This window comes from Choloepus didactylus, chromosome 21 (genome assembly GCF_015220235.1).
Source record: "Choloepus didactylus isolate mChoDid1 chromosome 21, mChoDid1.pri, whole genome shotgun sequence".
In the NCBI taxonomy this organism is placed as follows: Eukaryota; Metazoa; Chordata; class Mammalia; order Pilosa; family Megalonychidae; genus Choloepus; species Choloepus didactylus.
This window is the reverse complement of record NC_051327.1, coordinates 9,135,393-9,152,375: the sequence shown is the minus strand read 5'-3', so window position 1 is coordinate 9,152,375 and position 16,983 is coordinate 9,135,393. Positions and strand designations below refer to the sequence as shown.

Below are 16,983 nucleotides of genomic sequence, written 5' to 3'. Positions count from 1 at the left end.
CCGAAAAGATATTTTCATGGGTAGATACATATGTCAAAATTCAGTAAATTGTACAACTTAAATAGATGCATTTTGTATGTATTACTTGGAGGCAAATAGAGCAGTAGAAAAATCAGTGATCAAATAAACACTCAGAGACTTCCAAAAATTGTTAGAATTCAACTTATGAACTTATATGCCAGATTATATTTGGGAATAAAAAAGAGAAATCCAGAACTTACATCAGTCAGTAAGTCTAGCTTTCCTTGAGTGAACTCATAAACTGCTTGGGTCAAATCTGTTGAAAAATAGCTAAAAATGTACCCAACCTATAGAAAGGATGGGTAAAAGGGAAAAAGCAAAATTACAATTCTGTACAACAGATAGACATGACAGAATGCAGACCAGTGAGGAGACATGTAAGACAGGTCAATATTGACATGGTTGAGAGGCAAGATGGATGCCCTTATAATTACATAACTATTTAATTATTGCAATGAAATCAAGTACAGAATATTAAGAGAAAATGATTGAAGTTTCCTTTCAGCATTCAGCTTCATTCTGAACACAGGACACATTATATCAGATTTTTTAAGAAAACAAAAGAGCTGCAAAACAGGGGACTATTATCTATTGTGTGATTAAAACTATCAGAACCCAATCTGGTTAGAAGCCTAATTCCAAATAACCACTGGCAAGAATTTACCTTTAACTTTCTTGAATGTATGATCAACACAAAAAAAAAAAGGCAAAGAAAGCATTTTTTCAAAAACTACATTTTACAAATATTCTTGGAGAAAATAAACATTTAGTGTATTCATAATAATCCACACACCAAGCTTCAGTTCCACATGAATTAAAACCACTCTAGAAAGTACCCTCTGAGCCACATAACACTGTCATCTTCAGCCCCGCAGCTGAGGGGTGGAAAGAGAGCACTCTTGGAAAACACACACTGGCTTTGGTAGCCAAGGTCAGAGAGGGAATGACAGCTCTCAGTGTGATCACTAAAGATGTGAGTCAAAAGAATAAAAGGGAAAACTGCCATTTTAGTCACATACTGGTAAAATATCCCAGCCATGGGCCTTCTCCTTCTGTCTGCTTCCTGTCTGGACAGCCAGTATCAGAAGTGGACCATGAGTGCAATTAGACCTTACAGGCCACTAAAAGCTTCAGTAAAGATGGTTCATATCCAGGACCATTAGAAATCAATAAATTGTGCAGAATTCAAAAGAAGACACAGAAATAAGAATCATTTTGAGAGCTAAGAAAGGGAACTTTAAGTTTCCCATGTAAAAGACTTGAAAATGAGAGAGGAAATTGAGGGAAAATAGACTTTTTCCTTCTGGGGAAAATCTAAATGAGAGAATCCAGGAAAGGAAAAGAAATCAGAGATATGTGAAGACAGCAAAGATGCTCACCTCTGTTCAGACTTATTCCCTGAGATCATGGGAATGGAAATAATCTTGATGTCCAACCACCTCTCCAATGCTTGGTTTTATCTCCTTATATTATCTCTGCCAAGGAGTCATTTATTTGATTTGAAAAAGCAAGTATCACATTGCTTCAACTGAACAAATTCTGTATAAGCAATTACAGGATACTTGTAAATAAGAATCACTTCTACATTGTAAAGAAATGGTCCTGGAAGGGAAGAGAGTGGACAAGGCCTTACAGAGCTCATGACTTTCAAGGGGAGGCAAAGCCAGGTGAACAAACTAATAGGAAAGCAAGGCAGTAAAAACAATAGCCTTCTAAGCAGTGCCAGCAAAGCACCTTGGAAACAGTTTTAGAATAAGGATTCCTGTGGCTTGTCCTGGAGGATGCACTTCCTAAAATTGGGGACAAGAGTTGACCTCAAATCAGCCACTGGGATTGTAGAGGTGACATGGCCATAAACAAGGGTGATGGTGGGAAATGCAAGACAGGTGAATTTATCCAGAAGCTCAAAGATAGGTTAGGGAGAGAGAGTTTAACCTCTCTGTGAAAAATGAAGCATAGGTAGCCCCCTCCCCCCACCAATAAAAATTCCAAGAGATAGTCAAGAAATCTCCTCCATTGGTAGGCTCCACAGAAATCAGATTCTTCTTAGCAGGTAGTGATTCATGTGTGATTCTACCTATAGGTAACTCTCTGTTGGGTCTCTCTAGATCCCCACCTGGGAATCTGGGACATGCCAGTCCAAAAAACAATATCTACTTCTCCTTGTGTGGTTTCTCCAAATCCCTTTGCTTGTTTGTTTGTTTTTGTTTGTTTTTGTAAAGGGTATGCTAGTTTTTTAAAGAGTGAAACTTTTACAGTTGTAACTAGGTATTTCTCTGTTTGGACAAACCACCTAAGGACATTAAGGAAAGACTTCTACTTTGGGTAAATCAGCAGTCTGCATATGACACATTTTACTTAAGAAAGAACATCAACTCCTCCCCCTCCCAATCAGTGCCCCTTTCTCCTTATTATAAACATCCAACCAGGCTACAGCTACTTATCTCCACATCTGATGGAATTCTCAGGGCTCCCATCAAACCAGTTGACACTTATCCCCTGTGGGAAATTTGCAGCAACAAAGGTCATCTGAAGGAGCAGAAGGAAAGTGATGACTCAGAAGTTGTTAAAAGCCAACAAAAAAATAAGAAAATGTGGAGTACAGATGGACATTTGGCTTTGTTTAATAGACAAGCAGTAACACCCGTGATGAAGTATCACCATTCCTAGGGATACCACACTTTCAGGAATAATCTACTTCTAGAAAAAAAGCAAAGTACACATGGGATGAAGTCTAAACTGGATGAGCCTGAAGCAAGATCTTGCCCAGAGCTTCCAGGAGCAAGAAGTTACTGCCCATGTTTCCTAGTAAATAAAGTACCTTACTTTTTGAAGCCAGGATTAAACTTTTCATGTTTTCACCATTTCAACCTTTCCTGTGCCTGGAACAAGCAGGCAGGACCCCTAGCTAGATGTGGACAGCAGTTCAGGCTGGTTAGGAAAACTGCGCTGAGGTCCTAGACATGCAAGGGAGGACCTAGAACCCCAAAACCTCTAGAAAAACCAAATTCCTAAAACACAGTATATAAACAGCTCAATGATAAAGAAGGGCCTTAGGCTTGTGCAATGTTTACTCACACCGGCAGTTGGGTGTCCCTGCACCTGCCAGAGCAACCTGAGCAGGAGCAGCCAGAAGAGCTGCCCCAGGGCCCCCATGTCGGGGCCACCAGGACTCTGGGCTGGAGGTGGAGGCCAGACAGAGGAGGGGCAATGGCAGGGGAAGGGGGCTGGAGGAGGGGGAGGGGGGTGGAGGGTGGGGCAGAATTGGGGGTGGGGATCTGGGAAGGAATGAGATGAAGTGGAGATGCTGGAGAGGATGGAAGTGGGTTCAGAGATAAGTCAGCAGGTTAGAAGCTCAGCACTTCCTAACAGGTCAGCAGAGCTCAAGTAGCAGGAAAGAGGGACTCACAGGAGTAGGAGGAGGACAATAGCTCCATCTTCCTCTGAGTCTTCTCCTGTTTGATGGCTTCCTTGGCAACGTGGCTTTTTAAACCCTCTCCTTCATCCAATTATCTGCTGTCTCCCCCACACAACCGCATTCTTAGAAAGCCCCCTCCCCCACCTCCACCTGATCCCCACCACACACCATCCCAATGATAGCTCCTCTCTGGAGCCTTTCCAGCCTTCTGACTTCTGGTCCTTCCCAGCCCAGCTCATTCCGTCCACCCAGCCCATACCTCCAGCTTGATGGATCACTCCTTCCTCTACTGAATTCCCTTGTTTTCCACCCATGTTTCCAAAGTCAGTCTTTCTGCTAAGTTTCCACTGGAGAGTTCCCAAGTATAAAAATCAAAACAGCCACCCCAGGAAAGGTTAGCTACAGTGAAATTTGCATTTACCCAGAGGCAGTTGCTCCACACTGTAGTATCTGCTGAGGTTAACAGTCAACTTCAAAGATCAATGAAACCCCTTGGTTGGATCCCCTAAGTAAATGGACTCCTGTAGCCCCTGTGACTGTTCTAGCATAAACATGTGGTCATGTCTTGCCTCTGCTCAGAGTCTTCCTCTCATTTCCAAGTCTGAACTTCTGACCTTACTGGAGAGTGAGGAACTCAAGAGCTGACTGGGATATATCAAAAGGAGGCAGGAGCCAGCTTGAAGGGGCTGCCACTGACCCAATCAGGACAATCTGAGCATCAAAATGAAACATGGCAGGAATGGCTTATAACACATTGAATGCTAATAAATAAAAGTATCCAGGAGTCACCCATACCCATAAAGAAATGTTTAAATAGGAGGTTGAGAGAGGAGAAATTCCTTTTGTACGGGAGATTACCAAGAAATGAAGGTAAAAAGAATAATGGAAATAGCAAATTAACAAACTTGCTAAAGGATATTGTTGTGTAATTTTTTTGCTTGAAGGTCTTCACTATCAGAGTTGAACTGGCTTCAGAAGATATGCTGGAAAAGTTTGTGTAGGATTGGTATTTTTTCCTCTTTGAATATTTTAAAGAATTCATGGCTGGTGGCAGGTGTGTGATGCACTGGGCAGCTGGGGTGGTGCAGGGCATTGCCAGTTGGCTCCAGGCAACCTCAGTGCCAAGGCAAAGGATAAAGGGGCCCCCTGCTTGGTGACAGATGTGTGTGGCATGACCAGTATGCGAGAAGAAAGATCTTGTTGGGTAAAGCTCAGATTCACAGTTGCATAAGCCATCACCTGGAATGCCTTCAAAGCCATGATGTGTGGTTTTATGAACAGTTAGATCTCATCTATCAACCTAAAGAGGAGACACTTCAGCAGCAAGCCCAACAGCTCTACTGGCTATTGTATCAGTTCAGTTGTCTTATTCATCAACTACAAAGAGCTAGCCATCCAAGTCTCTGCGTGTTTGGAGAGACTGGGCAGTTTGACCCTCAAATCTGAAGATTCCACTGTCCTGCTCTTTGACACAAATATAACTGCTCTGCATCAGACCATCACCACATTTGAAGACCATCCAAATCCCTGAGTACCTGATGAATCATGCTAGTTCATCAATAGCTGGCCCTTCCTGTAGAAAAGTGGTTATATCCCAATGCCAGAAAAGAAGTCATTAGTCTGCACCACAGTTGTCCCCCTGGGTGAGTGGCTCCTTGGAATCAAATGCACCAATGGTCACCAGGCTCTTCACATGCCCAGTATCCATCCCAGGACTGGCTTTCCCCAAAGTAGACATGAAAGAATAGCCAAACTGCCCCCCAGAGCCTGCAATTTCTTCAGTAACATCTGGTGCAACCTAAAGAATTTGGAAAACTGGCTCAGGAGTCAGCAGCAAGAAGTTCCTGAAAAAACAAGTAACCAAAGTGTAACATCTATTTGACTGCTAGTTCTTTCTCTATTGAAATTGAAAAGGTCAGTGTTCTAGTTTGCTAATGCTGCTGGGATGCAAAACACCAGAAATGGATTGGCTTTTATAAAAGGGGGTTTATTTGGTTACACAGTTACAATCTTAAGGCCATAAAGTGTCAACAATTGGGTACCTTCACTGGAGGATGGCCAGTGGTGTCCTGAAAATCTTTGTTAGCTGGGAAGGCATGTGGCTGGCATCTGATCCAGAGTTCTTATTTCAAAATGGCTTTCTCCCAGGATGTTCCTCTCTAGGCTTCAGCTTCTCTCCAAAATGTCACTCTCAATTGCTCTTGGAGCATTTGTCCCCTCTTAGCTTCTCTAGAGCAAAAGTCTGCTTTCAAAGACTGTCTCCAAAATGTCTCTGTAAACTGCAGTTCCTCTCTCAGCTCCTGTGCATTCTTCAAAGTGTCCCTCTTGGCTGTAGCAAGTTTGCTCCTTCTGTCTGAGCTTATATACAGCTCCAGTAAACTCATCAAGGCCCATGCTGAATGGGTGGGGCCACACCTCCATGGAAATATCCAATCAGAGTCATCACCCACAGTTGGGTGGGGCATATCTCCATGGAAACACTCGAAGAATTATAATCTAATCAACACTGACACATCTGCCCCCACAAAATTGCATCAAAGATAATGGCATTTTGGGGAACATAATACATTCAGACTGGCACAGTCAGTGACCTAGAGCTTCTTGAGGAAGAAGAGATGGATCTTTCTGATTGGCTAATGACTCTCCAGGAACCCTGTAAGCTGAGAAGCCTGAGAGTGGCAATTGTGAAACCAGTAAGAAGTCTAAGCTCTTGTTCAAGATTTTCCAGGAATCATACAGTGTGAGTGATTGTCTTGTCGAGCCCAATTCCTATACTAATTGTTGGGGCATCCAGACCAAAGGTGTGAAGATTGAAAACTTGGGCAATCTGAAGTGCCTGAATGACCACTTAAAGGCCAAGAAACCACTATCTATCCCCAGCAAGATTACTGAGGATTGGCTTGTCCAGATGCATCCAGAACCATATAAAGTAGAGGAGGTATGCAAAGCCAATGAGCCCTGCCCAAGTATTTCAGAATGTGTGTTTTATGAGAATTGTGGGAAGGAAGCTCTGTGTAAGTAGATTCTGAAGAAAGAAAAAAAGGATAAAAATGGGATGCCTGTGGATACAAAACCTGAGCCTGAGAAGCTTAAAGATTCCCTGAATATGTGACTCTGTCTTTGCAGAAAAGAGGCAACAGAAAGGCTAAGGCACCAAAGACAATGGAACCTGTTCCACTTTGCTAATGCCACTGTTTTGTAAAACAGCAGATATGGTTGGCTTTTATAAACATAGTTTATTTGGTGACAAAGTTACAGTCTTATGGTGATGCAAATGTCCAAAGGCATCAACAGTAGGGTATTGTTATGCAAAACTTCCCACCCCCATCATAATTCCCATTTATCTTACCCTAAACACCCCTGACATCATCTCATCTTAACTCTGATGTCATCTCATCTTACCCTGAGCAAACCAATCCCCTGATGTCAACTCCTTACTTCTTTTTTTTTTTTTTTTTTTTTTTAATCATCATTTTATTGAGATATATTCACATACCACGCAGTCATACAAAACAAATTGTACTTTCGATTGTTTACAGTACCATTACATAGTTGTACATTCATCACCTAAATCAATCCCTGACACCTTCATTAGCACACACACAAAAATAACAAGAATAATAATTAGAGTGAAAAAGAGCAATTGAAGTAAAAAAGAACACTGGGTACCTTTGTCTGTTTGTTTCCTTCCCCTACTTTTCTACACATCCATCCATAAACTAGACAAAGTGGTGTTTGGTCCTTATGGCTTTCCCAATCCCATTGTCACCCCTCATAAGCTACATTTTTATACAACTGTCTTCGAGATTCATGGGTTCTGGGTTGTACAACTCCTTACTTCTTTATCTTACCCCAAACCCCCTCCCAAAAGCTATAAAACTGTACTCACACCTTTGTTCTGGGCTGTTGCCACCTTAGTCTCCGGCCTGCCTGCACACAGGCACATAATGTAGCTTCTTTAATAGAGCTCCTTTAATCTCTTCTCTTCCCAGTGGAAAAACCTAACATTTTGATGTCGAAAACTGGAATCATGAGAGAAGACAAAATTTCCATCAAAAGAATCAGAACCGAGAGGAGGGGCAAGATGGTAGACTGGTGAGCTGTATGTTTTAGTTACTCCTCCAGGAAAGTAGGTAAAAAGCCAGGAACTGCGTGGACTGGACACCACAGAGCAATCTGTCTTTGGGCATACTTCATACAACACTCATGAAAACGTGGAACTGCTGAGATCAGCGAAATCTGTAAGTTTTTGCGGCCAGGGGACCCGCGCCCCTCCCTGCCAGGCTCAGTCCCGGGGGAGGAGGGGCTGTCAGCTCCAGGAAGGAGAAGGGAGAATTGCAGTGGCTGCTCTTACCGGAAACTCATTCTACTGATTCAAACTCCAACCATAGATAGACTGAGGCCAGACACCAGAGACTCTGAGAGCAGCCAGCCCAGCAGAGAGGAGACAGGCATAGAAAAAAAACAACACGAAAAACTCCAAAATAAAAACAGAGGATTTTTGGAGTTCTGGTGAACACAGAAAGGGGAAGGGCGGAGATCAGGCCTTGAGGCGCATATGCAAATCCCGAAGCAAGGCTGATCTCTCTGCCCTGGGCACTTTTCCTTAATGGCCCTGGTTGCTTTGTCTATTAGCATTTCAATAACCCATTAGATCTCTGAGGAGGGCCGTTTTTTTTTTTTTTTTTAAATCCTTTTTGCTTATTCTAAAACAATTACTCTAACAAGCTCAATACAGAAAGCTTCAAAGAATTGAAATTTGGGCACGTCAAGTCAAGAGCAGAACTAAGAGAGCTCTGAGACAAAAGGCAATAATCCAGTGGCTGAGAAAATTCACTAAACAACACAACTTCCCAAGAAAAGGGGGGTGTCCGCTCACAGCCACCATCCTGGTGGACAGGAAACACTCCTGCCCATCGCCAGCCCCATAGCCCAGAGCTGCCCCAGACAACCCAGTGTGACGGAAGTGCATCAAATAACAGGCACACACCACAAAACTGGGCGTGGACATTAGCCTTCCCTGCAACCTCAGCTGAATGTCCCAGAGCTGGGAAGGGGGAGCAGTGTGAATTAACAGAGCCCCATTCAGCCATCATTTGAGCAGACTGGGAGCCTCCCAACACAGCCCAGCAGCCCAGAACTGCCCTGGGGGGACGGCACTCACCTGCGACATAGCACAGTCATCCCTCAACAGAGGACCCGGGGTGCACAGCCTGGAAGAGGGGCCCACTTGCAAGTCTCAGGAGCCATACGCCAATACCAAAGACTTGTGGGTCAGTGGCAGAGACAAACTGCGGCAGGACTGAACTGAAGGATTAGACTATTGCAGTAGCTTTAAAACTCTAGGATCATCAGGGAGATTTGATTGTTAGGGCCACCCCCCCTCCCCGACTGCCCAGAAACACGCCCCACATACAGGGCAGGCAACACCAACTACACACGCAAGCTTGGGACACCAATTGGGCCCCACAAGACTCACTCCCCCACTCACCAAAAAGGCTAAGCAGGGGAGATCTGGCTTGTGGAGAACAGGTGGCTCGTGGACGCCACCTGCTGGTTAGTTAGAGAAAGTGTACTCCACGAAGCTGTAGATCTGATAAATTAGAGATAAGGACTTCAACTGGTCTACAAACCCTAAAAGAACCCTATCAAGGTCAGCAAATGCCACGAGGCCAAAAACAACAGAAAATTATAAAGCATATGAAAAAACCAGACGATATGGATAACCCAAGCCCAAGCACCCAAATCAAAAGACCAGAAGAGACACACCTAGAGCAGCTACTCAAAGAACTAAAGATGAACAATGAGACCCTAGTACGGGATATGAAGGAAATCAAGAAGACCCTAGAAGAGCATAAAGAAGACATTGCAAGAATAAATAAAAAAATGGATGATCTTATGGAAATTAAAGAAACTGTTGACCAAATTAAAAAGATTCTGGACACTCATAGTACAAGACTAGAGGAAGTTGAACAACGAATCAGTGACCTGGAAGATGACAGAATGGAAAATGAAAACATAAAAGAAAGAATGGGGAAAAAAATTGAAAAACTCGAAATGGACCTCAGGGATATGATAGATAATATGAAACGTCCGAATATAAGACTCATTGGTGTCCCAGAAGGGGAAGAAAAGGGTAAAGGTCTAGGAAGAGTATTCAAAGAAATTGTTGGGGAAAACTTCCCAAATCTTCTAAACAACATAAATACACAAATCATAAATGCTCAGCGAACTCCAAATAGAATAAATCCAAAAAAACACACTCCGAGACATATACTGATCACACTGTCAAACATAGAAGAGAAGGAGCAAGTTCTGAAAGCAGCAAGAGAAAAGCAATTCACCACATACAAAGGAAACAGCATAAGACTAAGTAGTGACTACTCAGCAGCCACCATGGAGGCGAGAAGGCAGTGGCACGATATATTTAAAATTCTGAGTGAGAGGAATTTCCAGCCAAGAATACTTTATCCAGCAAAGCTCTCCTTCAAATTTGAGGGAGAGCTTAAATTTTTCACAGACAAAGAAATGCTGAGAGAATTTGCTAACAAGAGACCTGCCCTACTGGAGATACTAAAGGGAGCCCTACAGACAGAGAAACAAAGACAGGACAGAGAGACTTGGAGAAAGGTTCAGTACTAAAGAGATTCGGTATGGGTACAATAAAGGATATTAATAGAGAGAGGGAAAAATATGGCAATCATAATCCAAAGGATAAGATGGCCGATTCAAGAAATGCCTTCACGGTTTTAACGTTGAATGTAAACGGATTAAACTCCCCAATTAAAAGATATAGATTCGCAGAATGGATCAAAAAAAATGAACCATCAATATGTTGCATACAAGAGACTCATCTTAGACACAGGGACACAAAGAAACTGAAAGTGAAAGGATGGAAAAAAATATTTCATGCAAGCTACAGCCAAAAGAAAGCAGGTGTAGCAATATTAATCTCAGATAAAATAGACTTCAAATGCAGGGATGTTTTGAGAGACAAAGAAGGCCACTACATACTAATAAAAGGGGCAATTCAGCAAGAAGAAATAACAATCGTAAATGTCTATGCACCCAATCAAGGTGCCACAAAATACATGAGAGAAACATTGGCAAAACTAAAGGAAGCAATTGATGTTTCCACAATAATTGTGGGAGACTTCAACACAACACTCTCTCCTATAGATAGATCAACCAGACAGAAGACCAATAAGGAAATTGAAAACCTAAACAACCTGATAAATGAATTAGATTTAACAGACATCTACAGGACATTACATCCCAAATCAACAGGATACACATACTTTTCTAGTGCTCACGGAACTTTCTCCAGAATAGATCATATGCTGGGACATAAAACAAGCCTCAATAAATTTAAAAAGATTGAAATTATTCAAAGCACATTCTCTGACCACAATGGAATACAATTAGAAGTCAATAACCATCAGAGACTTAGAAAATTCACAAATACCTGGAGGTTAAACAACACACTCCTAAACAATCAGTGGGTTAAAGAAGAAATAGCAAGAGAAATTGCTAAATATATAGAGACGAATGAAAATGAGAACACAACATACCAAAACCTATGGGATGCAGCAAAAGCAGTGCTAAGGGGGAAATTTATAGCACTAAACGCATATATTAAAAAGGAAGAAAGAGCCAAAATCAAAGAACTAATGGATCAACTGAAGAAGCTAGAAAATGAACAGCAAACCAATCCTAAACCAAGTACAAGAAAAGAAATAACAAGGATTAAAGCAGAAATAAATGACATAGAGAACAAAAAAACAATAGAAAGGATAAATATCACCAAAAGTTGGTTCTTTGAGAAGATCAACAAGATTGACAAGCCCCTAGCTAGACTGACAAAATCAAAAAGAGAGAAGACCCATATAAACAAAATAATGAATGAAAAAGGTGACATAACTGCAGATCCTGAAGAAATTAAAAAAATTATAAGAGGATATTATGAACAACTGTATGGCAACAAACTGGATAATGTAGAAGAAATGGACAATTTCCTGGAAACATATGAACAACCTAGACTGACCAGAGAAGAAATAGAAGACCTCAACCAACCCATCACAAGCAAAGAGATCCAATCAGTCATCAAAAATCTTCCCACAAATAAATGCCCAGGGCCAGATGGCTTCACAGGGGAATTCTACCAACTTTCCAGAAAGAACTGACACCAATCTTACTCAAACTCTTTCAAAACATTGAAAAAAATGGAACACTACCTAATTCATTTTATGAAGCTAACATCAATCTAATACCAAAACCAGGCAAAGATGCTACAAAAAAGGAAAACTACCGGCCAATCTCCCTAATGAATATAGATGCAAAAATCCTCAACAAAATACTTGCAAATCGAATCCAAAGACACATTAAAAAAATCATACACCATGACCAAGTGGGGTTCATTCCAGGCATGCAAGGATGGTTCAACATAAGAAAAACAATCAATGTATTACAACACATTAAAAACTCGAAAGGGAAAAATCAATTGATCATCTCAATAGATGCTGAAAAAGCATTTGACAAAATCCAACATCCGTTTTTGATAAAAACACTTCAAAAGGTAGGAATTGAAGGAAACTTCCTCAACATGATAAAGAGCATATATGAAAAACCCACAGCCAGCATAGTACTCAATGGTGAGAGACTGAAAGCCTTCCCTCTAAGATTAGGAACAAGACAAGGATGCCCGCTGTCACCACTGTTATTCAACATTGTGCTGGAAGTGCTAGCCAGGGCAATCCGGCAAGACAAAGAAATAAAAGGCATCCAAATTGGAAAAGAAGAAGTAAAACTGTCATTGTTTGCAGATGATATGATCTTATATCTAGAAAACCCTGAGAAATCAACGATACACCTACTAGAGCTAATAAACAAATTTAGCAAAGTAGCGGGATACAAGATTAATGCACATAAGTCAGTAATGTTTCTATATGCTAGAAATGAACAAACTGAAGAGACACTCAAGAAAAAGATACCATTTTCAATAGCAACTAAAAAAATCAAGTACCTAGGAATAAACTTAACCAAAGATGTAAAAGACCTATACAAAGAAAACTACATAACTCTACTAAAAGAAATAGAAGTGGACCTTAAAAGATGGAAAAATATTCCATGTTCATGGATAGGAAGGCTAAATGTCATTAAGATGTCAATTCTACCCAAACTCATCTACAGATTCAATGCAATCCCAATCAAAATTCCAACAACCTACTTTGCAGACTTGGAAAAGCTAGTTATCAAATTTATTTGGAAAGGGAAGATGCCTCGAATTGCTAAAGACACTCTAAAAAAGAAAAACGAAGTGGGAGGACTTACACTCCCTGACTTTGAAGCTTATTATAAAGCCACAGTTGCCAAAACAGCATGGTACTGGCACAAAGATAGACATATAGATCAATGGAATCGAATTGAGAATTCAGAGATAGACCCTCAGATCTATGGCCGACTGATCTTTGATAAGGCCCCCAAAGTCACCGAACTGAGCCATAATGGTCTTTTCAACAAATGGGGCTGGGAGAGTTGGATATCCATATCCAAAAGAATGAAAGAGGACCCCTACCTCACCCCCTACACAAAAATTAACTCAAAATGGACCAAAGATCTCAATATAAAAGAAAGTACCATTAAACTCCTAGAAGATAATGTAGGAAAACATCTTCAAGACCTTGTATTAGGAGGCCACTTCCTAGACTTTACACCCAAAGCACAAGCAACAAAAGAGAAAATAGATAAATGGGAACTCCTCAAGCTTAGAAGTTTCTGCACCTCAAAGGAATTTCTCAAAAAGGTAAAGAGGCAGCCAACTCAATGGGAAAAAATTTTTGGAAACCATGTATCTGACAAAAGACTGATATCTTGCATATACAAAGAAATCCTACAACTCAATGACAATAGTACAGTCGGCCCAATTATAAAATGGGCAAAAGATATGAAAAGACAGTTCTCTGAAGAGGAAATACAAATGGCCAAGAAACACATGAAAAAATGTTCAGCTTCACTAGCTATTAGAGAGATGCAAATTAAGACCACAATGAGATACCATCTAACACCGGTTAGAATGGCTGCCATTAAACAAACAGGAAACTACAAATGCTGGAGGGGATGTGGAGAAATTGGAACTCTTATTCATTGTTGGTGGGACTGTATAATGGTTCAGCCACTCTGGAAGTCAGTCTGGCAGTTCCTTAGAAAACTAGAGATAGAGCTACCATTCGATCCAGCGATTGCACTTCTCGGGATATACCCGGAAGATCGGAAAGCAGTGACACGAACAGATATCTGCACGCCAATGTTCATAGCAGCATTATTCACAATTGCCAAGAGATGGAAACAACCCAAATGTCCATCAACAGATGAGTGGATAAATAAAATGTGGTATATACACACGATGGAATACTACGCGGCAGTAAGAAGGAATGATCTGGTGAAACATATGACAACATGGATGAACCTTGAAGACATAATGCTGAGCGAAATAAGCCAGGCACAAAAAGAGAAATATTATATGCTACCACTAATGTGAACTTTGAAAAATGTAAAACAAATGGTTTATAATGTAGAATGTAGGGGAACTAGCAGTAGAGAGCAATTAAGGAAGGGGGAACAATAATCCAAGAAGAACAGATAAGCTATTTAACGTTCTGGGGATGCCCAGAAATGACTATGGTCTGTTAATTTCTGATGGATGTAGTAGGAACAAGTTCACTGAAATGTTGCTATAGTATGTAACTTTCTTGGGGTAAAGTAGGAACATGTTGGAAGTTAAGCAGTTATCTTAGGTTAGTTGTCTTTTTCTTACTCCCTTGCTATGGTCTCTTTGAAATGTTCTTTTATTGTATGTTTGTTTTTTTTTGTTTTCTTTTTAACTTTTTTTTTTTCATACAGTTGATTTGAAAAAAGAAGGGAAAGTTAAAAAAAAAAAAAAGAAAAAAGACAAACAAGGAAAAAAAAAAAAAAAAAAAAAAAAAAACGGTGTTGTGCCCCCTTGAGGAGCCTGTGGAGAATGCAGGGGTATTCGCCTACCCCACCCCCATGGTTGCTAACATGACCACAGACATAGGGGACTGGTGGTTTGATGGGTTGAGCCCTCTACCATAAGTTTTACCCTTGGGAAGACGGTTGCTGCAAAGGAGAGGCTAGGCCTCCCTGTATTTGTGCCTAAGAGTCTCCTCCTGAATGCCTCTTTGTTGCTCAGATGTGGCCCTCTCTCTCTGGCTAAGCCAACTTGAAAGGTGAAATCACTGCCCTCCCCCCTACGTGGGATCAGACACCCAGGGAAGTGAATCTCCCTGGCAACGTGGAATATGACTCCCGGGGAGGAATGTAGACCCGGCATCGTGGGATGGAGAACATCTTCTTGACCAAAAGGGGGATGTGAAAGGAAATGAAATAAGCTTCAGTGGCAGAAAGATTCCAAAACGAGCCGAGAGATCACTCTGGTGGGCACTCTTACGCACACTTTAGACAACCTTTTTTAGGTTCTAAAGAATTGGGGTAGCTGGTGGTGGATACCTGAAACTATTAAACTACAACCCAGAACCCATGAATCTCGAAGACAGTTGTATAAAAATGTAGCTTATGAGGGGTGACAGTGGGATTGGGAATGCCATAAGGACCAAACTCCACTTTGTCTAGTTTATGGATCGATGTGTAGAAAAGTAGGGGAAGCAAACAAACAGACAAAGGTACCTAGTGTTCTTTTTTACTTCAATTGCTCTTTTTCACTCTAATTATTATTCTTGTTATTTTTGTGTGTGTGCTAATGAAGGTGTCAGGGATTGATTTAGGTGATGAATGTACAACTATGTAATGGTACTGTAAACAATCGAAAGTACAATTTGTTTTGTATGACTGCGTGGTATGTGAATATATCTCAATAAAATGATGTTTAAAAAAAAAAAAAAAAAAAAAAAAAAAAAAAAAGAATCAGAACCCACTTGCCTGACTTCAGCACCAACACTGGCATATCACCTCCAGGTAAGGAGAAAGCACTTTCTCTCTCTCTGGCACTCTCTGTTTTATCCAGGACAACATTCCTGGGAATACTAGCACTAGGTGGGAGCTGCCCCAACTGGGTCTGGGACCCTAGAAGTGAGTAGGACAGTGGGATGCCACTATCCACTCCTCCATCACTGTACTGTAGCTTAGGAACTCTGAAGGGGGATGCCATCTCAATTGTTCCTAAGCTTAAAAGCTGGAATTTCTCCTTAGTCCTTACCATCATTAGGCTCATTTTCTATTACAATTCTGCATGGCCACAATCAACCTGGATAGAAAGCAGAAACCTTAATCTCCAAATTCTTTTTAACCTTGACAATTACTGTCAGCATCTTGGCAAGCAGAGTAAAGTCTCATATATCCACCAATGGTGTCCAAAAAACTTCTGTTAGCTGGGAAGCCACATGGCTGATGTCTGCTTGCTCCTAGTTGCATTTCAAAATGGTGTTCTCCAAAATGTCTCTCTAAGCTGTGGCTGCTGCAGCAAGCTCCTTCTGTCTGAGCTTTTATAGGGATCTAGTAAACTAATCAAGGCACATACTGAATGGGCAGGGCCATACCTCCATGGAAATAATCTAACCAAAGGTATTACCCACAGTTGGGTGGGTCACATTTCCATGGAAACAACCCAATCCAGGGATTCAAAACTAATATGTCTGCCCCCCCCCCAAGACTGCATTAAAGAACATGGCATTTGGGGGGACATATTACATCCAAACCAGCACAAAACCTTTTAGAATTGCTGATTCCTTCCAAGTTATAAGGAACAGTCCCTTGTCAGAAGGGCTCATCAGATCTTCTTACAAAGAAGAAAGTCTCAGGGAAGTGTCTAGGACTCAGGAGAGAGCTGCCTAGGAAGTGGTATCCCCAAGCAAACAAATGTTTGTGATCCCCACAGCTTCTTCCTGGTATCCTTTTAATACAGTTGACTGGGTCTTGCCAGGAAAGAATACAGGAAATCTTAGCCAGTGCTCTGGAGAAGACAAGTGGTTACTTTGAAAGAAGGCCCAGGAAGTATTCCTTACTTCTCCCCTGCTGGAGGAACATAACTTTCCCCAGATAGTTATGGCCTCCCAGCAGTTTTTGATCTCTTTGCCTCTACGCAGCTTAAAGCTGATAAAGAAAAGTTATTGTATAGGACTCCACTACAGATGGGAAGAATGCAATAAAAAGTCAAGCAACTTTTCTACGGATTATTGAGCATCCATGAGCTGAGTGACTGTGGTTTATCAAAACATTGTTTCTTGGTTTGACCAGTCAGCTTGTTTCCTTTCCTGCCTTATTTGTGAAGGGACAAGTCTTCAAATTATGAGTTCCCATATAAAAGAAAAAGTCTGTTTGTTAAACTGAAGCTGAGGTGATTCAGGTCCTTCTTACAGAACTATTATTTAATTCACTCCTACAGTAGAAACACAGCATGTTGTTGGATAGGTCTTTTTTCTAAGCCTCCTTAGATTGGGTTGTGAATAGAAGTATATTAAAGCACTGTATCTTAAAAAATGAAATATTTCTGTGGAAAAGTGTGTTGAAGT

At 41.2% G+C, this 16,983-nt stretch overlaps 1 pseudogene; it reads left to right on the top strand.

Annotated features, from left to right (window-relative positions):
- The first annotated feature begins 3,087 nt into the window (after positions 1-3,087).
- Positions 3,088-16,620, top strand: LOC119518110 (annotated as a pseudogene).
- Positions 16,621-16,983: the final 363 nt, after the last annotated feature.